Source organism: Seriola aureovittata, chromosome 5, assembly GCF_021018895.1.
Source record: "Seriola aureovittata isolate HTS-2021-v1 ecotype China chromosome 5, ASM2101889v1, whole genome shotgun sequence".
NCBI lineage: Eukaryota > Metazoa > Chordata > Actinopteri > Carangiformes > Carangidae > Seriola > Seriola aureovittata.
In genome coordinates this window covers 18,259,922-18,275,539 of record NC_079368.1, presented here as the reverse complement: position 1 = coordinate 18,275,539, position 15,618 = coordinate 18,259,922, and the positions used below count along the sequence as shown (strand labels likewise).

Sequence of the window (15,618 nt, the reverse complement as noted above, 5' to 3'; positions counted from 1 at the left end):
TCCAGTTTTGCAGGTATTTGGTAAATAAACCAAAGGGTTGGACAAAGTAAACTTCTGACCGGATGACATGCCAGTTTGAGGGTGGACATGAGTTGATGTTTGACCCAAAAAACTGTTAAGTCCGGATACATCATTACTCATAGCGAGGCTAATTGTTATTTCCCCACAGATGTAACTATTTGTAAGTTTTCTCTACTGCCGAACGTGGATTTCTTGCCGGGAGCGGGTGATTGCATCTCGACAAGCGCTTCAACCATCGTTGCGTTTACAAGACAAGAGGTTATAATAAGTTGTCTGAGCAGCGCTACGTCTTCAGAGCAGATTCGAGGCTATAGTGAGTCGCTATTGGAAAGTGACAAGACTGGTCTGGAGGCTAACTGGTTAGTGTACTAACATTGGCGTTGCTCGCCACCTCTGGAGACAGCTCTTGGCGAGTAAAGGAATGAAGTTTGATGCTGAACTCACAACGTTTCTTCTACTAAGTAAACAGCTGTTAATGCTAACGCTAGCTATGTAGCAACAGCGCAACTTACAAATGGCTACTTTAAACTGAAAACTTAAGAGCTTGAAACAGCAATCATGCCAATGTTATTGTCTGGAGTAACCCTACTCTTATTCTTATTTAAGTCTTTGTGCTGCATCAAACAGTAGCGCTGGTAGACAACAGTAAAGGAGAAGACTTGTATCTAATGAATATGACAATGGAAAGACACATAACTTAAAATCTTGCACACAAAATGCTCAAAACAACAACTGTACCTTTACAAAAAGGGCTCAGAATGCTTTTCTTGTCAAACAACTGGAAATCCAGCAGTTCCCCAAGAATCAAATCCTGACATTCAAGTGTCCGACAATCAGGTGCGTTCGGTCAGCGGTTACAAGAAACCAGAACAGCACGGCGGCCAAAGTGGGATCGCATAAAGAGAGAGGATGAGTCAACCTTCAGTCATTCCTGTCGCTGTATAATCACACATCAAGTTATTTCTGGTGCTATCACTTTCAACTCCCTGCCATTCTTCCGCCTGTGCACAACGATAAACATAGCATTTAGGAACGACAACCGATTGCTCAATTAAAATCAACGAAAATTACACATGCACCCCTGTCATTACATTCCCGGTCATCGTTCATTCCTCTTTCCAACCATTTCTACCTCACTTTTTATCTCTTTCAGAAAACTTGTGCAGTGTGCATTCTGAAATAGATGCTTGGGAACGGATCCTTGTTTTTTCAAGATAGGAAAAGACATAAACAGAGATCTTCTGAGCATTAAACTTCTGGCCTCTGGAGCGAGGATGTCAAATTACAGAGCATCAGATTGAGCCATCTGCGAGACACATGCGGAGCCGTCTAAAGCCAGCTGAATCTGAAATCTACAGCATATTGTACTGTTTAAAAAAAAAAGTAAAAAATTCCGCAGCAGCTCAGATGCGTTGCAAATGTGGTGAGGGTTTATGTAGGAGTGAAAAATGTGAAGTCCAGAGTCTGAGAGGAGCCAAAGGCAGCTCATTCAGTCAAGTCGTTCCATTTGTGTCAGGAGATAAATTCAAGGCACAGAGCAAGGTTACGGTCTGTACTCAAGTAACAGAGAGTATTAAAAACACATTCGGTGTATTCAGAGAGGAGAAAACAACCTCCTACTCTCAAGACAAGTGAGAATACGTCCGACACACAAACACCACACACACACACACACACACACACACACAGGAATGTGATACGGCCAGTTCTGGAAATGACCGCAGTCCTTTCTTTTGCATTATGACAAACTCATCCAGCAGAGGTTGTTGCACCATTAGAGAGGTTAACAAACACCTACTCAAAGAATCTTCTTTCACCTGATGCATTTTACAGACGGAGTCGGTTTGATACTCAAATGTAATTAAATGGTCACTAAAACAACGCATATCTCATTAGTTAGTATCACTCGGTCTCTTATTAGACTTCCATTTGAAAATTTTTAGAAACGTGTAGAAATGAAAACCAAGGTTCACTCTCAGATGTTTTTTTTATACATCTATGCTTTTAAAGTTGTGCAACACCATAGTCTTCGTAGTGTTAGTTTTGTTTTTCACATAGGTACAAGCGAATTAGAATAAATGCTATTATAAGCTCTTAAGAGTCTCTTTGATTGTCTCTATTCTAAGAATGTGCTTTATCTTGTTCAACCACATTATCCTGCAGCTGCTCTCCAGAGGTTCAGTGTCCCCTCGGAGGAATTTGGTACAAGACAGTCAAATGCAAATCAAATGGTTTAAACAGGATCCACCTCAGTCTTTCACAGCTCACACTGCTTGATTCCACAGTATCTTTGTTTATCATCACCCCGACATGATTTAGCCTGTAGAAGGCTGGGGGGATAAATATCTGGCAGATTCACTCCACCACCTCCAGCATTATTACGTTATTATTAAGTTTTTGCCAAGTTGCCAACAGCTTGTCTCATCTTTTATTGGTTCAATTAGATCTAGCCTTTATCTTGTTTGAGGTAATAACACTTAATGTGTTTCCAGAGAAAATACAGGTGCAATGTATCTGCAGCAGTAACAACGTTTTGGAAAAGTCTTCAGTGATTTGAGGATCATCTTCACCCTCAACAACCACATTTAGTGCTGTGTATTATTAAAGAAGCGTGACCTCTTGCTCTTTCATTTGAGGTGATGATCAATCTGATAATCTGAAGATTGTTTTCACCTTTCTCACCCACACATTGTTCCTCAAACACCTGCATGTCCAGAGCTTAACTTTACCCTTTATGGTTTATCATTAATTAGACCTTTCAGCTCACTGCGGCATCCACTTGTCCCGAGCGGTGATTTAGTTCAGGACACACACAACTCTCCCCACAGCCCTCCTCTGAACACAGCAACTCCTTCGGTTGACAACACTGCCCCCTAGAGGAGAAAGATGGCTCTGATCCAGAGAGTATGTTGGACTCTAATAGTACAACTACAAAAGTGGGAAAGTAGGATGTTTGTAAATCACATTTACTCTCCACATTTCCAAAAGCTTTATTCTCTACATGCTTTTATGTCTTTTTGAATAATAATTGTAAAATGTTTACTTTAAGTTTATTTTAAGTCTTAGTCCAGATTTGTTCTGCAGCTACAGATTATTTATTGAGTAGCCAGCTCCTTATTTTCTTATCTCAATGATTAATCTGTCTGATCGACAAAACGCCAAAAAAGTATAATGTGCCTTTGAGAGAAAATACATTTATTGATATGAATGATATAAAAAAAGAGAAAAGCAGCTAATTTTCACAACTGAAAAGCTGATTCATTTTGATATTTCTGACAAAACACTTTTAATTCTTCATCCAAATAGTAATAAAGGAATCATTTAAGCTTCGGTCCAGATGACAAAACAGCTGGAGTAACCAACATATTCAATGTCGTGACTAAACAGCATCCAGAGCCTTTAAACTTCTGCCTTCTAAGTCAAACTTCCTGTCTTGTTCACCTTCAAAGAGTAAAAAGCTCTCACAGGGTCCTGACAAAGGCACACTCTTACCGACAAAGAGTTCTGAGCTGGTTCCCAAACAGCAGCAGAGTCACAGACGCCAGAAACCTCGTCTCTTTAGTTCTTCCAGCTCCGTCTCTCTCCCCATCGTCCTCAGCTCTCCGAACCACTTGTTCGATCTGGACTTGAATACTTTAAATCATCCACTGTCCCTCCTCCACTCCTCCCTCTCCCTCTGTCATCCTCCCTCGACACCTCCCTCCCCCACACATGGCCTCCTCTGTCCGGCCTGCACTTGACCAAGGACAGGCTGGAGCCACTTATTTGTTTAGCTCTTGAGTGGAGTCACTAAGGCGGAGGGGAGGCGATGACGTGAACACCACCCACCCACCCAGTGCAGGGGACCCTCCATGCAAACGAGAAGCAAAACGTAACTGTGGTTTGTCATGTTGAGAAGAGCTGCACACTCCAACACCCAGAGGTATTCAGTTTACAAAGACACAAAACAGAGGAAAGTAAGGTGGAAAGAAATTAATATTTCTCTGACGACTGACTAATCACTGCAGCTCTAATATGTTCAAAGGTGTTTCTAATATTCTGCCCTCCGCATGTTTGTGAAAAAACTCAATATAATGGAGTCCAGTATAACACCATCTTTAAACTACAGCCTCAGCAAAAAACTTCACACATTTACACAGAAAAATGAAACAGAGTTTGAGCTTTGTTTTTAAAAGCTGCAGCTGCGACAATTAGCTAATTATAAAAAATAATCAGCAACTATTTTGATAGTCAAATGATTGCAATCTAAATGAGCTTTAACTCTTGAGATGTGAGGACTTGATAGATCTGTAAACTGAATATATTGGGATTTTGGTCTCACAAACAAAAAAAATCTGAAGCCGTTACCTACAACTGTGGGAGGTTAAAACGTCCATTTTCACTATTTTCTACAATTTTAGAGACAAAACAATTAACGGAAAAAAAAAAAAAAAAAAATCAGCGGATCAATCGATGATGAAAAGCAAACAAAGAAAAAAAAAGTTTTTTTGAGCCAAGAAGAATAAAGAAATGCTGCCACTTGTTGTTACATCTATCTTCGTCATAATAAAAGATCATTTTAAACAAAGTCTGTCGGAATCATTACAGCTCCAGATGAAGTCTGTCGCTCCAGTCAGAGACCGTCACTCCCAGAGCTTCAACTCAGCTGCGCTCAAAAGAGGCATTGTGGGAGAAATTCCCCATCTTAAGTGCTCCCGTGTTTGCTTTTGTGCCGAGTGAACCCGCTCCGCCGACCTTTTGGAGACGGACCAATGAGATCGACCGCCGCGTCCTCCGCTGCCCTTCTCCTCTGACAGCAGCCAGACAATGAAGAACAAGCTAATTAAACTCATGACAGAGCTGAAGGAGGGAAAAGCAGCAGCTCCTTCACTACACTTCACCAACAGACACTGAACTGAGTCTGCAGCCATTTTTTAAAAGCAAGAAACTGGCTCATGAAGCAAAGGAGAGGTAACAACTGGATTTTAGCCTTTAAATTAATTGACTGTGGTGTCTCATGACAGCAATGATTGACAGCTACATGTCTGTAACACTGACTTCCTGCTGGTCGAATGTATAGAGCTGCTGCTCTTGGACTCACAGCTGAATATCTGAAGAAGAACAGTAGTGACTTCTTCATCCACCAGTCTTGCTGTCATTACAAGCGGCCATGGTTCAGTCTGTATTTGTGTTCACGATGCACGGGTGAAGCAAATGCAACGCGGACTTGAAGCAAACCGAACTGCGACAACTGGGTTCGTTGGGACTCGCGAAACTCAGTCATGTGACACTTGGCTGACCAATGGGTGGAATTATGATCACTCACTCACTCAGTCAGTAAGCGATATTCGTGATTATAAGCCTGGCCCTGCTGTTGTGGACCAGCCAAACAGCGCCGTACGATGCTACACCAGCATCTGATCTTACACGAAACAGAATGACGTCACACAGTGAGCTTTATCAATGTTACACTGAAATCTGAATTCCTCATAATTACAGCTGCAAACCGAGTACTTGCATATTCTAAAAACAGAGTTCAGTGGCTGTAGAAAACTATGTAGCAAACAAGGAGCATTTTTTGGACAAAGATCAAGTGTTCAGAAAGAAGCAAATCTTGTTTCTTTGGAAAGGAGATTAAAAGAAATTACAGAGGTTGTAGAGATAAAGACAGTTTTCAAGGTCCCAACAAGGCAACTGGCCAACACCCACACACACCATTTTCCTTTTACTTGTTTTCTAGTTATCCTGTTTTCACACTCTTCTCTCAGACTGACCTACATCTGCGAGTAAAGCATCTATGACAAAGAGACACTCACACAGTCTTTTTTTGTGCTTCTCTAGGTTCAAATACAGAGCAGCCGCATTACAAAAGGCAGTATGAATTCAGTTTATGACTCAAAAGCACTTTTTTTTTTTTATATGTAAATTAAAATAAAGAAATTTAAATTTTAAATGGACAATGAAGTTATCTTTTTATGGAGTTCTCTTTTAAAAATCAATCAGCGCTCCTCAAGAGCTAGATTTTCATCTTCAGGGGCTGCAGTCCCAGCTGTGCCACGGTTCAGGTCCTGGGAACAAAAGGCGGTCGAGCATCACTGGGGAGCGTGAGAGACACCTGCCAGCTTCAGGGGCGTTCAACCACAAGATGAGCATGAAACATCCTCCAAAAGATAAGACGTTTTCCACTCAGCGTTTTATCCGAGTCATTAAACCGCTTGGCTTCTGAGAGCCAGATATTGATCAAAATCGCACGATCGGTGCCGTCGACAGAAGGCGGCAAACTGACTGTGGGAGTGACAGGTGACTGAGGAGCTTGAACACATGTGAGCGGGTCGTGCTAAACGGGTTTAAACCAAGCTCATTAAATCAATCCTTAATCACAATTAGAGCAGATACACACACTGAAAAGCCAAAAAAAATGCAGTCTAATGTTCCTCACGATTACAGCTGCAGCAGTTGGTTGATGAATTGATTAACTGATCGACAGAAAATTAATCTGCAACTATTTTGATAATGGAGTAATAGGTTTTTTTTTTAAATATTCAAGCAAAAATGCCAAAGACTTGATTGTTTGAATTTCTCAAATATGAGGATTTGATGTTTTTCTCTTGTCACATATAATAATAAATAAAATATCTAACACATATACACAATTTGACCTGTGAGAAATTATAAATATAATTTAAAATTTTTTTTGACAAAACGTTTCATCAAGAAAATAATCATCAGATTAAACGATGATGAAAATAGTCGTTAGTTGCGTCGTCACTCATATGACTCGTATGACTTGAAAAACTTCCTTGACATAAAAGCTTTAAGCAACAGAAAGTTAGCTACACAGACGGCAAGATAAAGTGGTAAAAACAATGCAAAATAAAGCATAATACTTAAAGTGATTTTTGATTTGTTTTTGCGAATGTCCCCGTCCACAGCAGCTGGACTCAACTTCTGTGCTGCTTCTCCAGACTGAGAGGGTGCAACCTCACACAACCCCATGTCAAATAACCTGAACCATCACCTAAAGGCGATGCCTCTCCAGCATTTCGAACTGAAATTCTGCAGCAAAATAATTTTGTTTCAGTGGAAGGGGTTATCACTATAGAGGATGTTATGTTTATTATGTTTTATTATCTGTGTTGCACCTCCCTTTATTTATTTATTTTTTTTATATTGATCCACCTTCTATCAAAGTATGAACTGCTCCACAACAGAGACTTGGTTTGGAGACAGTTGTGTCGATAAGAGAGAAAGACTTTTATTTTTTTCTCTTCAGTAAAACTCTTCACTTAATGAAATGTGTGTAATCCTGAGAACAAGATGCCGAGGGGCAGCACATGGCACTATACACTGAAAGAAAGAAGCTCAGAGCTCTACTGCGACCGAACAGTTCCTGGTTTACTAGTGTCTAAAGTCTGTGGTCCAATCCGACTGTAATCAACCTCAAATTTACAAACCAGTTCAAAAGCAAAAAGGTGTGTCATCATTAAATCAGTCAGCGCATGTAGAGCCTCATGTCTTATTCACCACTGAGCTTCTAGTGCAGCCGATTTGATGAAGACAAGCGAATGAACTTTCTAGTGTGACTGAGCTTTTATCCTCCGATTATTACACAACCGCTTCGTTTGCTACCGTTGCTTTTATCACAGTGTGTTTCTAGAATAAAAACCTCAGGAGAAAACCATCTAATTTAAAAACCTAATGCAAGATATATTCATGTCCATCTGTTGAGCACCTCGTCCCCAGCTGGCCCTGACGCTGCCCGGCTTTTGTGATCCTCTCTCTCACTCTCTCTCACTCTCAGCTGGCCTCATTGTTTATCACGGCGATAGCAGGACAGTGCTGCTTAATGTGGTGACATCAGTGGTTAGGCCTGATTAACTGGCCTCAGTGTCATTTGTCATCAAGGATATCAAGCATGCTAATCTGGAGGGGGACTCGCGGTTATCCCTGCTCACTCTCTACAGCGTCTTGTGTTGAAAACCGAACTGCAGCTTTTAAGAGTTTATTAGGCCTCGAGTGCAAACGGAGGGTCGACTTATCCACAAGATCACAGCCACGGAAACTTTAGTAACAAACTCGGTAAACAGTACAAGGCCAAGTAAGGTGAATGAAGCTCTAAAATCCTCCATTTACTCCTCATTAATTCACAATTTGCCCTCTCTAAAGCTTTTCATTTGGATGGACCACTTGTGTTTTTCCAGAGGCAGCGCCCCAAAAGAGAAGAACTGAAGGATGGAAAGAAGACAAGAGGGGAGGGAAGAGAGGGAGGGAGGCCGGGAGTGAGGACTAATCCCATTAGTGTGGCAGCTAAATGATTTGTTCCACTGAGAGAAAGGGAGATAAAAAGGTGTGTATGGAGAAGGGAAGGAAAAGAAGTGGGGGGGGGGATTGTCTTTTTGAAGGAGGACAGTAGCGACGAGGCACAAAACTCTTCCAAAAGGAAACCCCCTTCCCTCTTCTTCCCTCCACGCTAGCAGCCCCGGGCATCGTCATTAACAGCGCTCGGCGCTGCCCACACGCCGCTTCACTCCTAACATTTGAAAGTCTAATTCTTTTCCCGAGGGGGAAGTGACGAGGAAATGTAAGAACAAAAAGATGGAGACAGCGGACGGGGGCTGGTGACGAGCCAAATTCAACCACAAAACCAGAACCCACAGATGATAAATAAAACTTTGGCAATAAAACAAGGCAGAGGAAGTGTCATTATCAGAGTTTGGAGTAGCGCTGGATCAATGTGTGATGTAAACACTCCAAACCACAAAGATATTCAGTTTACTATCAGAAACTAGATAATATTCAAATGAGAAGCAGAAACCAGAACATTTTGATTTAAAAAAAAAAGCACAAACAAAAACAAATAACAAGATAGTTGCTGCTGATTACTTTTCTGCCAATTAATCAGCTAATTGTTGCAGCTCTACTTCGCAGCTTTGGATTTAAGATTAAAACCAAATATCCCTCTATACTATTAGCAAGATTTAAAGCTACTAACAAAATCCAATTCACAACAATCTGCTGTTGGGCATTAAATTAAGTTTTTCAGTGCTAGTGCCTCCGAGACATCAGTTTGTGTAACAAAATCAAAACAAATCCATTTTTTCATACTTTAAGTTGAGAAATTAAACTTGTATTAAACACCATAGCTAAAATTAAATATTATCCAATCACCATGAAAATGTGATTTATCTGATGAAAGACTAAAAATCTGAACAGACTCATCTTCCAGCTGCTTTTTGATGCTACTGGCACATTTCTAAACATAAAGGTTTTAATACCAGGTCCTGTTCACACACGTTGGAAAACACTGTATCCGACACGAACCGCTCACTCAAACCATCTGCGAGAGGTGCGTCCTGACAGCCTGACAGACACTCGAGCTGTTTCCATTCTCCAAGAATGACAACAAAGAGACTCCCTGTCTTCATACAGGAAACTTCAACGGCTTCAGGAAGTGTTTAAAACAACAAAATGTGTGTTTATCTCAGAGAGACACAGAGGTGAAGAGAGGTAACAGAAAAATGAAAACCAACTCAGAAGCAGCTTCATGGCAGAGTCCACAAGCTTTAACTGGAAACAAACGGATGACATTGTGGTCATGGGTTAAATAAATGTGTGTTATGTCAAAATTAAACTGCACATTTGAGGTTTCCTGTTAATGTTTTACAGCAGACAGTGGCCACCTCAATCCTCGCTTATGAAATAAAACACTGACCTTTTGGAGCAACAGGAGGAGACACTATTCATACAGCAAATGCTGTGAATGTAAAAATTTAGGTCAATATCTACTAATTATATTGATCATAAAATGACGAGTCTGCGTGTCTTAGAGCGAAATAATACTCATAGGAACACAGCAGATCCAGGATGCACTGGAAGGTGTTTATTAAGTTTATCATCATCAGAAATGTCAGGTCTGAATAAGCTGCTTCAACATCAGAACTAATGAAACTATGAGTCGATCAACAGGGAGCTATTTTATATATTATATTTAAAAGTCATACATTAAAAAAAGCCAAATATTTGCTGGTTCCAGCTTCTGAAATGTGAGAATTCGCTGCTTTTCTCTTTATGAATTGAATTTTTTGGGAGGTTTTGACCCTAAAAAACACTATTTTACATCACAAGATGACACCTTGGGGTTCTGGGAAATTTTGATAGACATTTTCTTTTTTGGACGTTTAATAGACTAAATGCTTTAACAATAAATAAATGAAAAATATAATAATATACAGATTAATCAAGCCCTAGATATAAAAACTTTCATAACCTCAGTTAAATCAATATGGATTTATTGACATTAAAATATTACATCTGCATAGATTCTTTACTCTTTACTCAACATTTAACCATGCAGATGTAAAAACCTGCACACACAATAAAAAGGCCTGAAGACACCACAGCGAGAGTTATTAGAGTTGTGTGTTTGAGAAAATAAAAGCCTGGATTCCCAGCCGTCGTTGTGCAGAGGAAGCTGTAATAACTGCAGGACTAACCAATGACTTCCGTGTCATCCTTTTCATTATCCCGGCCTCGGCTCGCGGTCACAGGGTCATAGGCTATGAAAACAGTAGCATGCCTTCATAGGTATAATGCAACACATTGTATTGTGTTGGTGGTGCGGGGGTGAGGAGGAGGAGGAGGAGGAGGAGGTGTCCTCCCAGTGGGTAGTCATCCTGGTTGACAATAGCAGTAACATTCCACTGGAAACACTGTGGCATTATGGCCGCCCTCTCCTCGCCGGGAGGATCCCCACTTTCACCAAAACAAAGGGATTAACTCCAGCGGTATTCTGGGAATTTTCAACGTCACCTTTGGGAATGATTCCGAGGCGAAGGGAGGAAAAAAAACAATTGTTTCAGCGCTGTCAAAATTTTTCAGCATTATTATTTCTTATCGCTCACACACAGTCATGTTTAGCTCATGCGAAACTCTTTTCTCAAGCATGTGCTGACAAAATATTCTCAGTGCGCCAGATTCCCACAATATGCTCACATAACTTTTACTATTTATATTTTATTTTGTCTGACGTTTTGTTTTTTTATGCATTAAATCATTTTCTTTTTGTCCTAGTTAGTTTATTTCTCTACTGCAGCTCTGTTGAGGATTCACTTGACAACGAGGTTCAGATCAGAACTATATTTGTTCGAGCAGTGAGAGAAAAATAAATAAATAAAGAAGAAAAAAAATCACTGCAATAACTACTTAGCAAATGAGTGTGTAGCCAAAGTACCTGACAGAAGCAGCCAGTGGAATAACAAACAGGTTCATTACAAAGCCGCTGTTCTGGCACACAAGTATAAGTGGTTTCATTTTACTACTGTCATGAGGATTTAAGCAGTGAAAGAAGACGTGCACCAATAAAGTGAACGAATTGATTTGTTGGATTTCGAAGTGCTCTTCAGTGATGACAGATTTGCTTTGGCAGCTGCAGTTGTGAATCCATCAACAGTTCAACAATGTGCCACAATCTTTGGCAAAAATTAAAATAAACACAAGTGAGCCTTAAACAAGCCTATGTACTCAGAACTGTTCTGGTTGTAAAACACAATGAGCAACTGCAACATCCTTGAGTTTTTGAGTTGGAGTTTGTGAGTTTTCAGTGTGTGATCAAAGTGATCTCAGCTGCTTTACAGCCGACTACAGATCATGAGCTTCTGAGCAACATCCTGGCTGTCTTTCATATAAACTACATTTGGTGGTCATGGTGGGAAACTTGATTAAGTGGGCAAGAGAATCAATAATACTCTAATCATCAGGCTTGACATCATGCCTTGTAATGTAACATCCAAAATGTGGCTGATAATTTCTCACTAAATTTCTTTTTCCACACAGGGATGAAAACAGACACAGCGCCTGTCCAGAAGGCGGTATCCATGAACAAATATTGACTCGAGTGGTGACCCGTGCTCTGCTATTATTTCAGCCACGCTGGAGGGAAGGAACAATCAGCATTTTGCCGGTGCAGAGGTCTGTTTGGGGGGGGGGGGGGGGGGGGGGGGGGGGGCAGATGTCACTGAATATGCAAAACAGCTCGACAAGAGAGGAAGGGAGGGTAGTTGTATCAACAATGAACAACAGATGACCTGCTGAGGAAACATGACACCACCGTGTTTACGTTCAAAATACCCTCTAAATATGAGCTTACTGGATCAGAGATCCCCTTCTGCTGCCGTGTGTCCCGACAATAAGAATGTTAAAACCAGAGTTATGAAAAGATCACAATCTCTAATTTGAATAAACAAAACAGCCTTTCAGCAGCCTGTAAAACAGTTTGGTATCAATGTATCTCTGTGGTACATGTTTTCATATTTTGAAGCAATCGGGGGATAATATTAAACACAGATGCCCACATGTGCAGATTAATAGTACTCATATACAACAGTTTCAAGTGTAGTAGATAATAAAAGTTATTGTGTGCACCACTACCAATAAACACGACATAACACAATCTCAACTATGTTTTTATGTCAACATTGACGCATCACAGCCCTCCCTCACAGCACATGTTTGCACATGTAATTATATAACAGCTTCTGTTATATAAACCAATGAAAACAAAACTAATTTAGTCGCAGTTATGAGCCACTGGGCAACAGCTGTCATTATAATTGTTATTATTATTAAATATTTAGTCAAATTAGTCCAACTGAAGCATAGTGGACTGCTTTGCTGTGTCTGAAGTCACTCACAATTTCCTACATAACTCACCATCTTTAATATGTTCACTTTACTTTCTACCATTTTTACTGTTTGAAATTCTAAATCATAAACACACAGTTAACCCTCAGAAACTCCCCTAATGAAACACACAATGTATTCAGCCATGTATTGTTCTGTACTTGTGTTATTGTAGTCTAACATGATATATAATTCAGGAGACTTTGTGTTTACATATGTTTAAGATTAAGTAAACACCTAGTTAAACGATAAAACCCTGTCAACATGGCCGACGACAGATTAAGGAAATTGCTTAAATTTTGCACAAAAAAATTAAAACGCTTGACCAGTCGCAGAGGAAGCCAATGTTCTCTACACTCCTCAGACAGGGGATAGGTCAGGGAACCTGTGGACGGCGTTGCCATGGTGATCTGCCCCTCACTTTGTGGAAACTGAAACCTGAGAGGGCGCGAGCGCCATTGTCAAGCCGACTTCACTGCAGCACAGCGGTGAGGACTGAGGCCGCACGGTCCAAGAACAACATTTCAAAGTCAACACCCGAACGCATCAACAGAAGCCTCCGTCACCTACGTGTTGATTACAGATTACACAAGTATTATCTCTATAACTCATGTGACGAGGTGAGATGCAGCCTCGTACTAAAAAAAGCTCCCCATGTGGCGCGATGACAGCAGGCCTTCATGTGCACAGAAGCTTCAGCACCAGCAGATAAAGATCAATGGTGTCACCGGGGAGTCAATCCCCACTGTAAACACAGCCCCACCGCCCGCAGGAGGAAATCATTTACTGCTGCAGTTTAACAGTTTACTGAGAAACGCCCAACCTTCTTCGGGAAGACGCTGATGCACTCTATAAAAAAGGCATGTGGCCTCAGACTTCAGGACCACTTCAGAGTTTTTGCTGTCTTTACCCGTCTGTAGTGATGTCCTAACTAGTTTGTCACATGACCAGTGAAAGAGGAAAAGTCCAAACTGCCCCACACCATCATTTCAGATTTAAAAGCTTGTCAAGAAAAATCTGTCACCGCAGCTTGTAAGAGTTTTACTCAGTGGTTTTGACACCGACGAAAAAGATCTCTGTCCTGACGACCATTTTAGCTGCGTATCTGACCCGATCTCCGTCCATACTACCGCACCTGAAAACGAATACAATACCTGAGCAATCACGTACACTGTGCATGCGTGAGCCGGTGTAAACAGGAAGCAGATTATCTTCTCTGCAGTTGATTAGTTGCAAAAAACATACTGAACAGCAAAGACAGCTGCAGTGTTAAAATGCTGAATTTAACTACAGAACAGCTGCCAGCAAAGACAACAAGGTCAGTAATGTCTGTATTTCATTATCCATGTTGTATCCCAAGTGTCCGTCTAATTACCGCCGCAGAAACGTCTAAGTAAACTTATTCTCGCAGGCTGGCGGCTTAACACTGAGAACCAGTGACCTTATTGGTAGATATTTTTCTCTTGTGATTTCTTGCTATGAATCCCTTGTGTCTTGTCTCTTGTAATGGGTGCTCTGTCTATTTTTGTTTATTGCGGCTCTGCTTGTTCCGATATGAGAAATTCATAAATAAAACAATCAAAAAAAAGTAAGAATAAGAAAAACCAGTCTCACATTGTCCAGTGTTGTGCTGCGCTCAGTTTCCATCACCTGTCTCTACCTCTGTCATTGAAAAGTTCTCTGTGCTGTGACGCAACTTAGAACAAAAGGGGAAAAAAAGCGCAGTAAGTCAATTAAAAAAACTGAACAACTCTGGTTCTTCTTGACGGATGCATTAATTCATCAACTTTGAGGAGACAACCACATCTCAAAGCTGGATATCTTATCTGCTGACATATACACTGATTTAGCTGCAATAAGCTGATTTTATCATCCTGGCTAACTCATTGGTCGAGCTCCAAGATGCCAGGTGCCATGTCTGTAAACTCTTATGCTAATAAAAAAAACAAAAAGGGTGCATCTTGGTCAGATAGTTTAATCTGCATCGGAGCTCAACCGACAGCTTTCACACCAGCCTGAGAGAAACAAACCAAACTGTCAGGTCTGTCCGAACCACAACAAACAAGTCAGGTCTGTGATCATCCTCAGACAAGGTAACAAAGAAATGTCTTGTTAAGGAAAGACCACAACATACCAATTTCTGTGCAGCCAGCTGCACATGCCAGCCAAAAGGGCGGAGGCTCAGCCAGCCCCGAGGTCACAGTGACCGGATCTTCACCAGGGATATGTAGAGCAGCAGCTGTAGACACAACAGAGCCCCCCCCCCCCCCCCCCCCCCCCCCCCCCCCCCTCACCCACAAAGCCTTGACCAAACCCCTCGATCCAGTTCACAACGTCTCACTGATACACCAACCACAACAGAATTAGATGAAGCTCTATCCAACATGTTACTATTTGTAAAATGTCACAGCTGCAGAAACGATAGTCAAACAGTAAAACTTTGCAACTTAAGTGCATTTACTTTACATTACACGCAGATCAGTATCCTGGTTTTCATCATATTCAGGATATGACGTCTACATGGAACATGAGAAGCCTGATTATTCATATCCAAGTATTCATGATTCTTATTGTATCCATGTTTCTGATCATATGTCGCACAGCTGAGTCTTCTGTCTCACCATCTCAGTCACAATCTTCAATAGGAATGAAGAATGTACAGAAAGCTCTTTACGCAACAGTGTCCTGGTTTCTGTCGCAGTACTCCAGGTAGCATATCCAGCTTATCTCTGTTTCTGGAAACAAGATAAAAGACTCCCAAAAACCCCTCCATCAAAACCAGGAGACAGGACACAACATTTAGAACATGAAGTGTAATCTACAAAATAAGAGGATTTTTCCTGTGTCCTCTGGAAGTTTGCCTTTAGCTTCTGCATAAACATAAGAGTTGAATGCAGTGTTCAGTGGCGGCTCTGAGCACGCACACTATGAATAAAACAA

The 15,618-nt window shown here is 41.0% G+C and overlaps 1 protein-coding gene across 3 annotated transcripts in view; it reads right to left on the bottom strand.

Annotated features, from left to right (window-relative positions):
* kank1a (KN motif and ankyrin repeat domains 1a) overlaps positions 1-15,618 on the bottom strand; it is a 56,708-nt gene that overhangs the window by 33,065 nt on the left and 8,025 nt on the right. Inside the window, exon 1 of one of the 3 annotated variants that reach the window (XM_056376218.1) lies at positions 3,514-3,654. The exons of the other annotated variants lie outside the window; for them this stretch is intronic. The gene's annotated coding sequence lies outside the window, so the exon portion shown is untranslated. Of the gene's footprint in view, positions 1-3,513; positions 3,655-15,618 lie in introns of those variants that run through there. 3 annotated transcript variants of the gene reach the window in all.